At 35.7% G+C, this 19,592-nt stretch overlaps 1 protein-coding gene across 6 annotated transcripts in view; it reads right to left on the bottom strand.

Moving 5' to 3' along the window:
- LOC108972431 (fasciclin-2) overlaps positions 1-19,592 on the bottom strand; it is a 245,387-nt gene that overhangs the window by 60,912 nt on the left and 164,883 nt on the right. The window lies entirely within an intron of this gene.

The raw sequence follows: 19,592 nt of genomic DNA, 5'->3' as shown, positions 1-19,592 counted from the left end.
AAGTAATAAATTTAACTTTTTAACAATTTTATGCATTGCATTTCTATTTACAGTGCGTTACGGTAAAGCTACAGTCAGACATAACTTCAAAATAAGAAATTAAAATGTTTTACTAAATCAGGGTAAAGATGTATGTGTTTGTAGGTATACCATATATAAAAGTTTTTCTCAAATCAGTTAAAATTTTTTTATTTTTATTTTATTTTATAAAAGCTTACATAATAATACAATTATTATACAAACTTAAGAAAATACGCAGCACTCAGTTAAAAATTATTTCTTTCTAAAATATGTAAAAATTTTCCTAGATTTTTAGTTGGCAACAATACACTAAAAGGTTTTTTGTCAGCATAATTACAAAATATAAATAAAACGGAAAAATTAGGAAATATTTGGTATTAGATACGTTCATATTTCACAACCATACTTTTGTACCCTTTTTAAATGCCACTAACAATAAATTTTTGCATAATCATAAAAATTAATTTATTAAAAAAAAGAAATACTGTTTAAAACTAACAAATTTACTTATTGAAAATAACTTTTTTAACGAAATCTTTAAGTAAAAATAAAAAATTTCATATATTAGTTTAAACCAGAAATTTTTATCGATAACTATAATATTAATCGATTTTTATACTTTTTATCAAAAATATTTTTATGTGAAATACATACATTGGAAGATTTAAATTTTTGCTTTAAATGAGAAATATTTATCGATAAATATACCATTAATCGATTATGTATGTATTTCTTATCTAAGATATTTCTGATGACATAGTTAGCTCACATAAGAACGTATAAACGATAAATGTTTATCGCTAAACATAATATTAATCTCCCACTCGCACATTAAAATATGTCAAATATTAGTTCAAATGTCGTATTATTACATAATATTAATAGATTTTTCAATCTTTTTTAGCAAACATATTTTTCTATAAAATATTTAATGCAGATTTTTTAAATTTTTTCATTAAACGAAAAATATTTATCGATATATATAATATTAATCGATTAATCGATTTTTTTAATCTAAAATATTTTTATTAAATTTTGAGCTGACTGTTGAAAATATCAAATATATTATATACTATATATAATATATGCTAATGTATCGCAGCTTTTACTGTAACTTTGCATATTTACAAATAATGCTAAAAGCAGAACTTGCGCGCTTAACATGTGTCCATTGTGGCAACAGTCGAACGCCGATGCGTATATGACATATTTGACAGCTGCTTGCGGCTTGACTGCCAAGTTGACGGGCGCAAACGATTCGAATTCATGCGCAACGGTAGTATCTGCATAAATGCTTACACATCCATATATTCATTACTTTTCTGTTTTTCTTTTCCACCATCTGTTTGATACTCGATTCATATTCATCGCCTTATTTTTTTATTTTCCGTTCATAATTGTTTTGATTAATTTTTCAACGCCTTTAATATTTTGTTTACTTTTCACACACTGCATTATTAGCGCTTGAACTCACACCCACACCCACACATACACATACTTACAGTTATTCAATTTACAGTGTTTCAATTTGACGCCCGCTGACGTTGGTTTGACGCACGGCAGCGCTATAGCCTTGCGCGTACTCGTTGCAGCTGTCAGTTGTTGCTGTCAAAATGGCAACAATATGCCAGTGAACGGTGCTAGCTTGCTGCTGGGCATATCATCGTTACATGCTGTAAGGGCGCATTACATAATTAATATTCGTTGGCTAATTGATAACTGTATTTTCGCGAAATGTGAAAGGAATAAAACAGTGGACTGAAATTTATGCTGATCATTTAATAACGTATAACTTAACTTTGCTCAAGCAACGCTGCTAGTATTTAGCCTTTCTTTTATTGTTCAAAGTTGTTTTAAAAATAAATAATATGCGGCGCGCGTTTCGATGATCCGCTGGTACTTATTATCCTTTGCTAAATAATTTATTAGCAATAAACAGTTTTACTTTACGACTAAAGTTTCGCACATAAACTTTGACAGTTTTGCTAAATTATCGTTAGATATTTATAAATTCACTGCAAATGTCATAAACAACAGCTGACGTTTGACAAATGACTTTGCTGTTTGCTTTCTTAGGAATTGAAACTTCCTAAGAAGGAGATGTAAATTTGGAGTTTTCACAAGTAGTACAGCAAAATGTCAAAGTCTCAAATAGTCGGAATGAAATAACTGTGATTTGGGCTGGTTTTTTATTTTTGATATTTAAAATAATGGTCAGGAATTTATACTAGTTGTAATGTTTGTGACATCTTGCAGCCGGCCGATCTGAGGCCATCATTATGCTTATTACACGCCTTATTGGTAAGTACATTAAGCCATATCCAGCAATTCAGAGGACTTGGTAAAACATACTTTTTTTATCTCAGCCGCCCAAGGTGTGTTATGTTAGAGAATTTGAAGCGGTGGAGTATATTCCGTCTCATCCAGCGCATCATCATCTACCGCCATGTTTTGCATTCCGCCGAATCCTCTTTTCAAATTTTCAGAAGGTGGAGTTGACCCCTACAATATTACTAAAAGCGTTTTGTATTGCCCAACATAAGCACTACTCTCACTCGTTCCAGCTGTTGATGGCCAACTCGTCTATCTTTTGGTTTCCTTCTATTTTTATATGACTAGCTATCTGGATGATATTACCTACTGTGAGTCTAATTGTTTGCTTGTTTCCTAATCTAAGGCAGTGGGACTTAGTATTGGAGCCTTAACTGCCACCTGGCTTTCCACCAGAAGGCGTATGGACTTAAAGTACAAGGCATGGAGGTCTGCGAGACTAAATTGTAGCTATTCAGTTTGAAACTGCTTTTTGCGTGTGGATTATTACAGAATAATGTTGCTCCCATACTATTTAATGCTTTGATGAATTGGTGAATATGAAAATTAAGACGGTGGAAATGCCGATCACCGAACCATTGATCTATTCAGTACCACTGGGGAATATAAATGTTGTGTTTAAGTACTCAGGCATCTCCTTTTCTCAGTCGCAGTACTAATTTAGCCCGAGTTCATTAACAAGATCTAGTGTGACACCAGACGGTAAACATTGCCTTATACTTCACATGAATATGTATGTTTTAGTTTGATGTCGAGAATAACCTTAATCCGAGAATAGAATTAACGCTCAGCAAGCTTACCCGTTGCACCTGTTCCTTAACACCTGTTTCTATGTTTTCACACCATATATTAGTTAGAGATGAATGACACTTATCTAGAGCCAATAGAACAGCTTACATATTTGACATTATGTTTACAAATTCAATCCCGCGTATCTGTAAACTATCTGCAGACTCTTATTTGTAATTAGAAATCTATATTTTCATCTAATTTTTAAGTTATCAATGATTTCATTCTCTACGCAAATATTTTCTCCGAAAAAATAGGGAATTTGCCTTATTTGTATGAATTGAGAGATTTATGATTTCAAATTATTGATATAAATATTATGATAATCAAATTATTTTCATCGAAAATTATTATTTTATTTTAAAATTTTGAAATATTTCTCTCAAATTCTGAATGTAACGAATAGAATCTGCTTCAATATGAGCTGGATATATCAGCATCAAAATGAGCTAATCGGAGAGATTGGAGAGAAGATATGGAAAATATTTAAATGTAGTCAGTTTTTGTAACAAAATACTATATAAGAAAGTTTTCGTTTAATAAATATTCAGCGGTGTGAATTCTTAAATGGCACAAATATCTGTTTTATCATCTTTTTGTGAAGCAAGAAGTCTGGGCTATCGTTTTTGGAGCAGTATCGTTGTATATTTCAAGCTATCCACTTGGATTTCTGTCTTGACATGTCATTAATCAAAATAGACACACATACCCAAACTCTTCTGTACAATAATTTATAGACCCAGAGATAGTAAGAAGTCAACTCTACTAGACACATGCGGCGTGGTGCAATAAATCCTCAATCTATATACATATCAAAATTTAATCAAGTGAAATTTACGATACAAAGCAATTGCAACTCTCCAGACAGCTTGTCTAATTTGACATTTAGACGCACGCAAATTGGGCAACACTATTACACCGCTGAGAGTTGTGAGTAAACAATAAAATACAATTTTATTGGCAAGCATTGTGACAGAATAAGCAGCTAGTGGCGGAAATAAACACGAAAAGTATAGAGCAAGAACTTGCTAATAAAAGCCTAAGCAAAAGCGCAGCGCAGCGAGTGGAAAGAACGGCGAAGAGTTGTCTTTGGATTGATAAGCGTTGCTAGAGTGGGGGTAGCATAGTATACACTGTCTAAGAGGACACGTTGCCAGTAGTATGTTGGCGATAAAGTGGGTGGCGCTTATAAAACTATAACACAAATTGTGCATGTGTGCAACATTTTGCGACAATACAATACGTTTTATAGCTGAATGGTAGCACACAAAAAAATCGTCTGGTGTCTCGTTACTTTTGCCTTTGACCTTAATGCAATGCTTGCTACTTTTATTTGCACTTTTCGTTTTTCCAACAGCCAAACCGCTACCGCTGTGGCTAGCTTATTACCACATTATGTCGCCAATCTCATTGTTGTATGCGCTATAAAAACAGTAGTGGCGAGCTTTTCATTGCCGCAAAGGCGCAGTGCAAAATTGAATGCACAGAAAATGCCAAATTCGAATGGCAGACGGAACTGAAAGCAAGCGAAGACAGCAGCATATCTACATAAATAATGCTGGCGCAATGACATTGGTAATGGCGACAAATGCGTTGACAGCATGCTGTCGCCGCGACAACTATGTATGCTGTAAGTTGGGCGCAGACAAAACCATTAACAGCGCGGGCGACTGTCAAAATGCAACACTGCGTCGGGAGAGTGTGCGAAAGTGCATGCAGCGGCGCACCATAAAAGCAAAAACAATGTAAATAAATTTACTTGGCTTAATTAAATGAAATTTTCGTTGCAAATAAAATTGTGCAGAAAAAAAATGAACACAAACACAATGCAGGCATAATGCAACTTTGTATGGTAAATAAATGTTTTTGTTTTGCGCTTTTCGATAAACAGAAAGTAAGGCAGTAGAAAATAAAGCAAGTAGCATGTAAAAGTTTTAAAACGTAAACGTGCAGGGTTGCGCACAAATGTGCGGCAAAAGTTGCGGCGCAGCGAAAGCGCGCGCGCACTGCTCGCCAAACACTATTAAATCACGCCATAAGTAAGCTTTAACGTGCCGCAAAAAAAAACAAAAACAAAAAAGAATTCAGGCACAACAAAGTTGCAAGCGTGCGTGTGTATGCGTAGTCGCATTAATTTCAGCTTTAATAAATTTTACCACAGTGCAAAAAAAAGTTTGGCAGAAAATAGTTAAAAAAATATACATATAACAAGAAATAATGTTAACTTCGGTTGCAATGAAGATATAATACCATTCACAAATAAAAAAAATTTCCATACAAGAATCTTAATTTTGATCGGCTAGTTTGTATGGCAGCTATACGCTGTTGTCTTGGATAATAATTCACTCCAAATTTCGCGATGATATCTTGACAAATAAAAAAGTTTTTTATACAAGAACCTGGCTATGATGGGCCAGTTTTTATGGCAGCTATATGTTAAAGGGGTCTTATCTGAGAAATTTCGACGATTATGGCATTCACTTGGATAATGATCAATACCAAATTTCGTTAAAATGTTTGGTAAAATAGAAAAGTTTTGCAAACAAAGACATGATTATGATAATTCAGTTTGTGTGACAGCTCTAAGCTATTCCGACAAATGCGCAATTTCTTAGAGAGAAAAGGACATATACGGCTAAATTGATTTAGCTCGTCATGCTGATCATTTATATATTTTTTTATAGTGTCTATCACGTTTTTCTGAAAGTAGCTAGCAAACTAAATACATCCTATTCAGGGTATGAAAATGATAATGAAAAAACGTGGTCAAAATAAACTAAAATAATATAAAGTGGCAGCAAAGTAGTAACAAACGAGCCAGAGTTTAAGTTTAATATGCAGCGCATGCTGCGTGGCAGCAAAAGGCCAGCGCGAGGCAAACATTGTCGGCCGACGTTGATGCGCGACGCACAGACTGTGGGGTCAAACTTCATAAATTGCAGGCCGTGCTACTGTATGCCATTCTTCTTCTTCTTCTATTTTAGATTTTTGCACGCCACTATTACGCGGCCGCAAGCAGCGCTTGTTGGCAGCTTTTGTGGCTGCATTTCGTTTTTGTGCCGCGCCGCGTCGCTGATGCGCCTTATTGCCGTTAGTTGCTTACATATATACTTTTGTGAAATTTTTTGCGCTGCTTTTTGCACATACAATTTTTTAAATGTTTTTTTTCTTGAAATTTCAAATAAGCTTGCTGCCAGCAGCGTTGGCAAACACTGACTATTGCAATGAGGTTTTCAAGCTGTGTGCAATTACTCCATTTCTTCTACTTTTTGTGCCATTTTAATTTTTTTATGGGGCAGCTTTTTCAAATGCACTTTGCTGTCTTTTATTTCAATGTCTGGATTAAACTGTGTTCTGCACGTCATAATTTAACCGTTATATGCAGCAAATTTGTGGTGCATGTGTGGTTTTTAGCGAGCGCTTTTTGTTTTCGGTGAAAACTAGAAAGTGCAAGAGCATTTACATTTGTACATAGGTCAGTGGTTTTGCAGACTTCTCGTTTAGTAAAAAAATAGAATAATAATGGTAATAATTTAAGCGGCTTAATTTGATAAGCGCGTGCAAATATGCAGTGAGAGTTTGTGGCGGAAGTTAGTGTTGGCATTTGTATGTCAGCTGCAATTATTTAGATACAAAAAAAAATTAAAATTCGGTTGAAAATTTATTTGCTGCCATGCATTTGTTTAAATTTTTTAAAAGTATAAACTTAAAAACAAAAAAATTAAATATATTACAAACTTTATATTTAATATATTATAAAAACAAGTAAGGAAGGGCTAAGTTCGGGTGTCACCGAATATTTTATACTATAGTAGTTTTCGAGATATGTACAAAAAAGTTAGTAGGGGGCGGGCCCACGCCCACTTTTCCAAAAAAATTACGTCCAAATATGCCCCACCCTAATGCGATCCTTTGTGCCAAATTTCATTTTAATATATTTATTTATGGCTCAGTTATGACACTTTATAGGTTTTCGGTTTCCGCCATTTTGTGGGCGTGGCAGTGGACCAATTTTTCCCATCTTCGAACTTAACCTTCTTATGGAGCCAAGAAATACGTGTACCAAGTTTCATCATGATATCTCAATTTTTACTCAAGTTACAGCTTGCACGGACGGACGGACGGACAGACAGACATCCGGATTTCAACTCTACTCGTCACCCTGATCACTGTCTCTTATACACATCTAGATGTGTATAAGAGATAGCCCTATATCTGACTCTTTTAGTTTTAGGACTTACAAACAATCGTTATGTGAAAAAAACTATAATACTCTCTTTAGCAACTTTGTTGCGAGAGTATAATTATTAAATATATATATTTTTTAATTTAAATTTTTAATTCAATTCTAAATTTTGACGTGATTAATAATATCGCGATCTTTCAAAAAAATTATAATATTAAACATTTATAATTGTAATCAAAGATGGCAACCCTATCGCGATCTTTGAAAAAATTTTAAAAATGAAACGTTTATAAGTGTATACCTATTCAAATTTGAGAGGCGTGTCTTTGTCTCAAATTGCTTCAACTTTTAAAAGAGAAAGAATCAGGAAAAATGTCGAATAAGAGTTGCGCCCAGAAGCAGAGATGTTGTTGACTGCAATTACACTACTATCAATAACTGACTACTGATAAGTTAGTTGAATTATAATACCCCCAAAGAGTGAATCACACAAAGAGGAACTCTGTTAGTTGTTGAGGGGCCTCTCCGAATACTATGACAGATGGCAATCCGCTTTTGGCCAACGAAAAACTGGTGAGTTGTTGAGTGAATGTTTTGTGCTAAAGGCGTTACAAGAGCTTAAGGGGTTTTTGTCTTATTAATTTCTACAATACTTCAAGAATATTGCCCTAAATTTTCAAGTTGACTCAACTAATAGTTTCGGAGTTACAGCCTTGATAATTTGTGCGCTAGTTGGGCTATATGCGCCGTCTTTAAACGTTTTTTTCTTTATCGAAACTGTGTTTTTTAAATCAGTTGGCAAGATTTCTCGAGAACTGTTCAACCGATCTTTCTGAAATTTTACGCCAGTCTTTGAGATACAATTATTTAGGACTTGGACGAAAGATTTTTTTTCGATTATAGCTATTTGAGAAAATCAATGTCGCGAAATTTTCATTTTTTCTGTAAAAATGTCTTCCACAAATGCAACTTTAAATTTTTTTCCTTTGCTCAAGTTCTAAGATAAAAAAAGTTCTAACTAAAACAAGTGTCTTTCATTTTCGACGATCCTCTAAGGAGTTATTCTGGCTGTGCACTGCCAGAGTTTAAAATAATGTTTTTTCAAAAAATGCAGATTTTTTTTCTTAATAGTGTATGTTTGTAACAAAAAAAAAAAAAAAAAAAAAAAAAAAAAAAAAAAAAAAAAAAAAAAAAAAAAAAAAAAAAAAAAAAAAAAAAAAAAAAAAATATATTTCTCTTTTTATAAGAGAAAAAAAAAATGTTTGAAAAAGGCTGTTTTTTACCCGAAAAGAGCCTATGTAATCCTTAAAGTCAAGAAGATGGATATATAGTCACGTATTCAACGGAATCTTCGATCTTTGAGCAAGTTGACTCAAAAGTACTGTACTTCCTAGGAGACTATATATAATCTCAAGAAGATCTGTAAGTGCTTTAGATGTCTCCGTTTATCATTCCTGATACCCTTACTATTTTTTAGTCTTGCTTCACTTTCGACTAATATCTAATAAGTGAGGAAGTAAGGAAGATTAGTATAATACATACTAGAAATTTCAATTCCTTAAAAGTTATGAAATTTTTCAGGCAGTAAGCTCATGAGGTCCTAYTCTTCGTTGACTTTTTTGTGATTCTTTCGCTATTGCACTAGCTAAGGATATACAATTTTTGAATTAATTCTTCGAGAAGATGTTATCACAAAACTTATTTATAAATTTTTAAAATTTTACTTTGATTTTTTTTTTGTCTACTTTCGAACTGAACGCTTTTGAATTCGTCTTTGTCAAAACTTCCATAAATTCACTCGTGCAAATAACTACCTTCTTTTAAGCCATATTTTACAGTCTTCCTTTTGTGCTCACTATATATAGTACACTATTATATTTACGGTTACTCAAACTATAGAAAAATCGTCGAAAGTAAACCGTCAAAGTAAAAATGTAATAAATTATCAACTAGCTATTGCTTTTCTAATTACGCTGTGCGCGTTTATCATTGACTTGTCAAAGCTTTGCCAGAAAAACAAAAAGTGAGCTGCCAAGTGGAAGTAGAAAATAATAGTTTTGAAAAAAATCGTGTCGGCGAATTGGGCAAACTTTGAGACGAACATGCGGCACAGCGGCAACAGCTCGCGTTGAAGGGACGACGACCAACGGTAGCGCTGGCGTAAGCGAGTAAAAGCTTGCTGCGACAGCCGAACTGCCATAAATTAGAAGCGTGCGCAGCTGCGCGCTCATTTAGCTTTGAACTTGAATTTGGGTCATGAGAACGAAATTAGAAACTACAAAAAGGAATTAAGCAAATAAAAAGCGTTAAAAGAAAGCGAAAATTTGACAGCGTCGAGCAAATGTAGCGTGATGAGAAGCTGGAAAATTGTTGATGCGCTGAGACTATATGCTTCGCAGCGAGCGTTTGAGTGGTTCAAAAGGCTTAAGTAACGCCTAGTGGTGCATAGAACTGCGTAAAGAATACGAAAGTAATCTCCAAAGAACGCTTCTTTATGCTCATTTCATTTTTTTTTTTTTAATATTAATAATGTGTTCGTTATGTTTGTAAGGCAATGACAAGCCTCCCTTATTTACCGCAATTAAGCAGCTAGTCTTTAAATGTTAATTATTTTCATGCTAAGCTGGCGTCCGGTCCCACAATATAACTCAATAATTCGTTATAAAAAATTCTCCGCCTTTGCTGCATAGCGGAAAGTTGGAAAAAAATGTTTTTGAATTTCTTTAAGCAAAGCATCATAAAGTTTTAAGCGCCTGTAATAAGTTGAGAGTGCCACACTCAGCGCTGGCACTTCACTATCGTGCCTTTCTGCCTTTGCGCGCGTATGTGTGGGTGAAAATTTTCACTATCGGGCTTTTGTTGTTGTTGTTGTTTGCAAACTTTATGGATTAGAGTTTGCGCCAACTGCAGTACTTTCAATTTTTGCTTTGGCTGATGGCTTCTATATGCTTCCTTCCTTCGCCCCTTTTTTGCTGCATGCTGACTTTTTTATGAGTTTGCGCTTTGTTAGAAAAAAATGTTGAAAAATAATCTGAAAAATCGTAAAGTGCCATCTCGGTAGTGGCCTTTGAGTTTTATTTGCCGCCGTGAACATTTCTATAAAGGCTGCTGTTGTTAGAGAGGGTATACATATTCGAGTTTGATCACTTAATTAAATCATTTTAATATTTTTATTAAAAAAAAAAAAAAAAAAAATTGGCTATCTATTTTAAGACATTATCTTTTAATAAAAAGAACCACTTATAAATTCCAAATCAGCTGCCGGAGATTGCACAATATATATCTTAACGGGTTTTAGGGATGAAAATAAAAGCTCTATAAAAAAATATACTATATTTACTAGTTTGGATGACTTTATTTGATTTGATAAAAACCAATTAAAGTTCTTTAAAAACCGTGTAACAACTACAGTACAAAAGTTATAGTTTTGGTAATTTGAGAGTTTTGAAAAAATGAATATGAAAGCTCTTGCAACCCAGCAAGTTATATTCAGTAGTTTGTGTTACTTAAAAATTGTTTGAGAAATTCAAATAAATGCTAAGTAAAGCTCAAATGTTCAAAAATGAAGCATAAGTTTTCCCGAAGAGCTTTTGAACAGGTCTTTTAATTAATAACATTCAAAATGTTAGCTTTCGTAAGGTTCCATAAAATTTTTTTTAGCAATGATTTGATTTGTGTTTGGTCTTCAATATTAGATGCCAAGCTTAGTATGACAATGTGTTTTTTTTCAAATATATGAATTTTTTTTAAAAAGTGAAAATGAAAGCTCTGTAACTGTAGTGTGCGTTAATAATAATTAAGTTATAAATTAAGTAATAAATATAAAGAAAAGCTTCATATATTTCCGTAGAGCTTTTGAAAAATAATTTAACTAAATATCGTATCCCAATGCATAGCTTTCCTAAACTTAAGCTTAAGTTTAAATTATGAATACCTGAGAAATGCTTTCACATATTAACGAACAGCTTTTGAACATGAATTTAACTAAAATCATCCACTAATGCTTAGGTTTCCTTTGCTTCCACCAGTTTTTAATTAACAGTTTCCTTTGTTTTTTTAGTAAGCAGTTCAGCGCTTAAAGCTTTGTTGTATAATTTGTTATTTGAAAATATTTTATTATATTTTTTTAATCGAAAATGAATCTAAATTTTTACTTCCATGCTACTTTTGTCACGAAAAGCTGCATAATTTGTGTTTTACTAAAAAAAGCTTTTTAATTTCTTGGAGAGAAATTAAATTTATAGCTGTAAACAAAATGAATTATAATTTGTTTATTGTGGCCCTATGTTCCACCTAGGAACTACGGGAAAATATATATATATAAAGCTTTTAAGACGGAAAAGACTGTGGCTTAGACTTCCGCTAAAGTTATCACTAATTGCCAAGTTGCCCTTAAGCCAAAAGCTACAGTTAGAATTGAACTTCGCGCTTTTGTAGATTCAGATATTTTTAGCACATTTTTTCACATTTTAACTTTACCTTCACGTCACTTTATATTTTGGTTTTACTTTAACATTGGTACTCTAAAAAGGACCCTCTATATACATATGCACTATATATTCATTTATTTGTAGTATAGCTAAGTTCACCTGTGGGCGCTCACCTTTACCACTATCAACACCAAAAGTACTCACTTTTGTAGTGGTCACTAGAAGCGAACTGGCAATTTAATGGTGTGCAGAGAGGGCTAGCGGTGCACTGTCACAGCGTTACGAACCGAGTTCACGAGTTGCACATACAAACAGGCGGCGTATGTTGCCGTCAAAGGCACAAAAAATACGTTAAAGAATCAAAGTGCAACTAAGGCTTCTCATTTTTTACCTAAAACTTTGCAGTTGAAGTCGGCAACTTTGCCGGTTTTGGGCTTTACATTGCCCTACTGCACACTTTTATACGTACTGCATATATTATTAGTGCGCTTTGATGCCTTTGTGGCGCTACAGACGTCAGTAGTGATAGTGGTAGACGCCTTTGTGCTTTAAATACAACACTTTTTCGTGCTATTTTTGGTTTTATCAAAACGTTGCCGTATTTTAGGCGCAATACCGGAAGCGCCACAACAGCTAAAACCAACTGCCAAAGCGCTAACGACTATGTCTGTATTAGCTACAAAGGCACTAGATTTCAAAAACTGACAGCAAGTAAGCGGTAAATGAGTGCACGAAAATGAAAATGGAAAAGTTGCGAAATATACGCCGTATTTGCTTTGCTGCCGCATTGATTTAGTGGTTGCCCAGTAAGGCCTACCGATGCTTTGTGTTGGCTGAATGACGCCTATTAGGGAGGTGTATGAAAAGCATGTTTTTCTTGCTATTTAGTGTTAGTCAAAGGATATCAGCGAGGCAGCAATTCAGCTTACCTGGTTTTGTTGGAACAACAGCCGATGGATTCAATGTCGATTGAAGTCAAAAGTGTTGCTGAAAAGTTGCAATTGCATTCGATCCGAGCAGAGTAAGTCTACAGAGTTTGCTTTTCTGTAGAGTGACGTATAAGACGCTAAGGTAACAGAAGTCGCTACATTGTGATTAATTCGTTCTAAATCTTCAACCTTAAAACAATGTAGGTTTTAAAACAGGATGGCTAGTTGCTACAGAGTGAATGGCCGAGTAGTGTTAGAAAGATAAGCTTAATGATTGGTTTATTGTGGAGACTGTTCACCTGAGTATGTCGGGGGGTGCATTATGGAAGCTGCTGCAGGGCATAGTGTATTTTGCTTTAACTACTTGATTCGAAAAGGCAAGTTAGGCTGTTCAACTGATGATAAGCTGTTCAAGAAGGGCTTATTAAGTACAAATTAAATGTTTTAAGGATAAATTAAACGAGTAATATTTTAGGGGATTTCTGCCCTTGAAAGCTCAAAAGCTTCAAAATAGCTTTGATGAAAAGCAACTTAGAGCTTTAAGTAGCTTCACAAAAAGCCTCTAAATAAAAAATGGATTCATTGATTATGATTTATGCTTGGTCATTACTAAATCTTCAGCAACTTTAAAATTTTTAGCAACAAATACATGATAATAAACTTTGTTTAAATTGACTACAATATTATTTGTGCGTATATCAAGTCTATGACCTCGGTACTTTCAGTTGACTTTGTCATCAACGCTTGACCCATAAAAAAATTACAAAACTAAACAAAATAATACACATAATACTTCCCACTTTTCCTCCACGCAAAACCAGCTTTATTAGCTACTATTTGCAACTCAAGTAAATGCTTGGAGTGCGCTTGGAATGCTTGTTGGCTGTGGACGCATCAGCGCTGCAGGGCAACTGCGCACAGCATGCTGTGCCTAGTGTACATAGCAGTAAATTTCAGTGTCGCATTCGCTGTCGTAATGAATGTCAAAGCCTGTGACTTGACATTTACGATTATGACAATGACAACAACGATGCCGTTATACTTGCTACAGTGCGACGTAACGCACTCGGCTGAGCGCTATACCGCCTCAATTGCTGCAACTCTGCTGTGTTGCCTGTTGTTGTTGCCGCTGCGGTTGTTATGCAGCGTAATGGCTGAACGGGCGGCACGACGAAGAACACTGCTGAGCGACTGCACGTTGCTGTTGGTACGGGTATATTTGCTTTTTGTAATTTAATTTTTATATTTAGTATTTACCGAGTTGTTTATTTGTGCTTGCAACGCTGGCGAAAGTTGCAATTAATATTAATTTAAATTAATGCAAGCAGAATTTTACGATAATGACTCAGCGCTTGCAACGGTTGCAGAAGCGGCGCGGTACGGTGGCGAGCGCAGCGGTGAATAAACCGCAAGGAGTGGATAAGCGCGACAGAGAGAGCGCGTTGGCGGAAGTTAAGTTCTTTTTAATTAATGTGATAAAGATTTTAAATGTTGTTTGGCGCTTAAGTATAATGCTGTGCAAAAAGAGAGTCAGCTACGAGCCGCGACGCAGGCTGGCGCTGTAATTGTGACTGGAAAATGTAATATCCCTCTTAATTCATATTAAAATTGGTCGCTTAAATTTTATGGCTGCTGCGCTCATTTGCATGCGACTGTACTTTGGCTAAGAGACAGTGACAATCACTAGATTGAACGGCTAAGGGAAGTGGACAACTGAGTAATGCTAATATAAAGTAAGATACGTAGTTTTGTGCATGAAAATTTTCAATAGACAGACCTGTATGAAAGTATTATGTACCTGTGTTTGTGAAAGTCAGATCTATGAGACAGAACTAGACTCATATTTTCATCAAGTGACAGACTTTTAACTCGATTAATTTGCGTTCTATAAAAATTATTCGAGGAATGCATTTCGACCACTTTGACAACAGAAGATGGAAGGAGAGTTTAAGCGGCGTAGCAGAAATTTACTGGAATTTCAATTCTCGCAAACGCATTTATCTAACCAAACTAACTAGCCAAGTTCACTGGGAAGTTATAACCCTAACATGCTTTCACTTTTCAATACAAACGAATACAGACGAAATCGTTTTTATTGTCCAGAATTCTATAATATGTTGGAACAAAGGCGAAATAAGATCGCCGCATCATATAAACGAGCTCTAGTTGTATTCCGAGTGTGTTGCGCTTATCAAGCGACTGATTTTATTGTTGGCTGGTATGGTTCATATAGTAGATATATTAGCAAATGAAGTTGAAGTGGTATAATTTATGATCCAAAATGTCATGCTTTTGAAGCAAGGACTTAATGCTATCCAAATAAAATGGAGAGACTTTGAAGACCATAAAATTGCGCTGAGCTCTCACTACGGAGGCAAAGCATTTCGGTTGTTACATTAAGTCTGGATTTGCTGTATCAGAGAAGTATGATTCTTAAAGAATGTGCTCAACATAAATTGCTGAGCTCAGGCCACCAAGGGTCACAGCTTGGCGAACTGGTGACGGCCTAAGTTTTTTAGGTTACCTGCGAATACCCAATAAGCAGTCCCTGACCAAGAGCGACAGGAGAGGAGGGTTCGGCTTAAAAGACCTGAAACATCCTAAGAATCTCCGGTGACGAGGTGAATAGATGCCGCCTCAAAATAAGCATCCACAGCCCCATAGAGGACTGCCTCGAGGGATCACCTACCCATGAGAGGGAGGCAACATAGCGACGAGGGACGCTACAACGGAAATCGTAAAAAAAAAAAAAATTTGCTAAAATCGATCACTGCTAAACTTAAGAATGGGGTAACTTTGTAAATTTACTAAGTAGTTACTAGTGAAAGCTTACAATATATGCATCTTCACTGTGGCCACAGTTTTAAAGTGTTAAATATTTGCTGTCATAAAAATAATATTAATATAAATATATATAGGAATTAATAGCGTACATATGTTTTTTTAGCTTTAAGTTTCGATTAAAGCACCAAAAAAGCAGTAAAAACAAATAAATTGTTCAACCGTTACTATAACCGTTACCATAACCGCAAAATGATAGCAATTTCTGTTGCCATCAGCAGTATTTACTTTATTTGACTTAATGTATTTGCAGTTATTTACTGCCAGCGTTGCCACATAATTATGGTATGTAGCAAAAAGTGACAGACCATTTCAACTATTATTTCTCATTCGACGCGACAGCGCAGTAATAATTTAATACCTACTACAGTCAATATGTTCATAATTTGAACAATACAGCTGAGTGTATTGCTAACTGTTTGCGCGCGAGTGTGCGTTTGATTCTGGTGAAACCGTTATCCTTATGGCTGATTGGTTGAGTAGGGTCATAAAAATGAATTGAAATGAAAATGCAGTTAATGTGCTAGTGAACGCGCCAGGCCATATAACAAACCTCAAGCGCAACAACAAAAACAACACGAGAACAATAAAGACAAAACAATAATATTATGCATGAGCTTAACGGTACGCATGGTTGCATCAAATATGCAAAGTGCTACACAATGCCGGCGCTGTCTGCTTGCTGCTATTTACGCGTCAGCCAATCGGACCAATTGAGGCGGAAGAGAATTGCTGAGAATCGAGAGCGAATAAAGGCATTTGCCATACATATTGATGCCTGCATTCAAATTAGTTTGATATGAGGGAGTGATATTTAGCCATGCGGCTTTGCTGCAGGCAATCGCAAGAATTGTTGCAAATTTGCATAACATATTTGCATTTTATACTATAAATTTGCTCATTCATACTGTGTGTCACAACTAAATAAATCTTTACAAATCAATAGCCTCTAAGAAAACTGAGTAAAGAGACAGAAACTACTTATACTAGTATAGGACATTCGAGTTGTGAGTATACAACTAGGTCTAAGGTGATTAAACTGTAAAATTGTGCAAGCATAAATTATTGTCACTACCCATGGGAAGGCTTCCGAGCAGTTTTCAAGCTGAGGTCTATGCCATTAGCAGATGTACAGATATTATTTTAGAGAAAAGCTATCACGGGAAATGTATTGCCATCCTCAGTGATAGTTAGGCGCATCTTAAGGTCTGTTGAAATAAAATAAATCTATCAAGAATCAAAGCAACAATGTTACTTGAGTGCTTAAAAATTCTTAACAGTGTTACTCTGAAAAATAATTTGTATTATCATGGATTCCAGGGCATAGAGTGTTATATGCAATAGGCCTGCAACACGGCTCCCGCACTTATTTTGTTTTTAATTTCTCTAATGGTAGATCTACGTATTCAAACACGGCGAAGAACTGATAAGGAGCGTGCATCAGCTTCTTTGTAAAATATAGTCGGACGAAAGCATGCCGAACGATTGGAATTTAAGTCTGCTCGCCCACTTCTCAAAAAGGGAGGCCCCATAATCTGTGCCAACTACCGTGGAATAAGTCTCCTAAACATCGCATATAAGGTTCTATCAAGCGTATTGTATGAAAGCTTTAAGTCCACTGTTAACAAACTGATTGAACCTTATCAGTTTGGCTTTAAACCTCGAAAATCAACAACCGACCAGATATTCATCATGCGCCAAATGGAAAAGACGCGTGAAAGTAGAATCAACACACACCACCTCTACGACGACTTGGACAGCACGAAAAGGAGCTGCCTTTACGCCGCGATGTCTGAATTTGGTATCCCTGCAAAACTTATACGGCTGTGTAAGCTGACGTTGAGCAACACCAAANAAACTCAGATGGAAAGCAAAGGTATTAGCTAAGTATAAGTATTATAATGACAATAATTATAATAATAATATTAACAATAATAATAATAATAATAAAAAATTAGTTAATATAAATTCTGTCTCTTATACACATCTGCACACCAAAAAGATCCGACAGGATCTGGAAGAACCTCTCCGAGCCGATACGCGACTGTTTATCGTGCGACGTCTTCAATCTGCTGCTGGAGAAAATAATTCGAGCTGCAGAACTAAACAGAGAAGGTACCATCGGCCACAATCGCGTAAGCGGTGTCTACGCCAGCTTAGGTAAGTATGACATCAGAGCACACCACAAGTAGTAGGAGAAGCATTATTAAAGATTATTTATTTAGTATTCACCAGACAGATTATTTTATAAAAGCTTGTTTTGAGGATTAGCCTTAACCTACCAAAATAAAAAATAGGTTAAGTTGGATTAGCTTAGTTTGCTTATGGTACCAGATAGGAAAGAGATAATACTGAAAACATTTATTATAACCATAAATAATACTTTTTCTGTTGAGCATGCGTTAAACTAAAACTATACCAGAAAATATAACCTAACAAGGCTGCGAAAATAAGCAATACATTCTTTGACACAACCACATACAATGGGGCATACGCGTACAAATTTAGCGCATATCGGCTTGTAGCTCGAAAACTTAAGTAAAAGTTATCTGCTACGCCGTAAAAATAAAAGGAATTCAAAGAAAAGAAAGAGTAAAAAGTTTACAAGAAATGCATAAAATTCACTTAAATCTCTTGCATGCCTGCTGGCTACGCAGTATGCTATATACTCGGCTCGGTACGCGCGCATTCTATTGACCTCAGCACGCCCGTAGCCACCCACAGACTTTGCCTTCCGGCCACAGTTTTGCGTGCTACGCAGCAACGGCAGCATTTCCGCTTAATCTGTGCATTTTATTTACAGCTTATTTCGCTTTTGCATGCAAAACACTATCGACTATATATGTTTATCGGTATGTATATATATTATATATATTGTATACACAACCTACTGTGCGTGCTAAAAGCATTGGGCCAACAGACAGCTGGCGCGTTAAAGGCAAGCAAGCGCACGCTAAAATAATACGCCAGTGTATATGGCCATTGGCGCTGTTGCCAGCTGATCGCAATGTGCGTGTGTGGCTTATGATAAAATTTTAAATACAATTTATTACGTTTAAGCAGTTGCGTGGCGAGGTTTAATGCTTGCAACGCGCAGTGTGCAATTGCTGGCAATAACTTTGCGGCGCTTTTCAATATTTAAATATTATTTTATTTACAGTTATTGTTGTAGTAACGTGTTTTTTTTTTGTTGCTGCGCCTGCGTTGGCTGAACAGCTTACATTTATTTGTGTAAGAATGACCGCAGCACTGCCGCGCTCAGCGCAACCTGTTCCACGGCTACGCCAGCCGGTTATGCGGCTTTTTGAAGACGCCATTCAACAGCAGTGGTAAATACATAATTGCAAACTTTTGCGCCATTTACTTGAGTGCCGTTGGCGGCAAGCGCATGCTGCCACACATTTCTTTTTCATATTTTTCATGTCAATATTGTCGTGGCCGTGCGGCAAGTATGCGTGAAGATGTGAACATATCATTTCATAATGGCGTTTAAACTTGTAAATCAGGCTATGAATTTTACGGTTTTCTCTTTGCTGCACATTTTCATTCATTTATCCACGGCTTAAAACCACAATTTTTGGTTCGTTGGCCGCAACGCATATAAAAATATGACGCAAGTGCGTTGCATGCGTTGATGACACTCGTGTACGCACATTACAGGGTTGCATTTAATTGTGCTATCGTTGTAAATAATACACGCATGCGTGTGAGAGCATACGCGTTGTGGCAGTGTGAAATGTGCGCGTTATGCGTGCATTTTAATTAATTTGCGGTTTTACATATTGCACTCTTGCGCATTTCGTTAAAGAAATTAATTTATCAAATGACAAGCGTGCTGGCAAGTGTAGGTAAGCGACGCGCAAGCGTTTTTGCAGATAATGTTGTTCAGTGAGTAGTGTAATTCGGGCTGCTTTGATTGATGATTGCGCTTCAATTAAGGCGAAAAGGGAATTGACAGCTTTATAAGCCGAAATCGCAAGGAGCTAGGGCAAGGTGCGGGTAATGGCTTCATGATGTCCAGCGCCTGGCCGATAATGGCATTGCGGGCGTTTTATTTGATTTATT

Source organism: Bactrocera latifrons, unplaced genomic scaffold, assembly GCF_001853355.1.
Source record: "Bactrocera latifrons isolate USDA-ARS-PBARC rearing strain unplaced genomic scaffold, ASM185335v1 scaffold_4, whole genome shotgun sequence".
NCBI classification, from domain to species: Eukaryota; Metazoa; Arthropoda; class Insecta; order Diptera; family Tephritidae; genus Bactrocera; species Bactrocera latifrons.
Note: the sequence above shows the minus strand (reverse complement) of the source record. Positions and strands in the feature narration are given on the sequence as shown.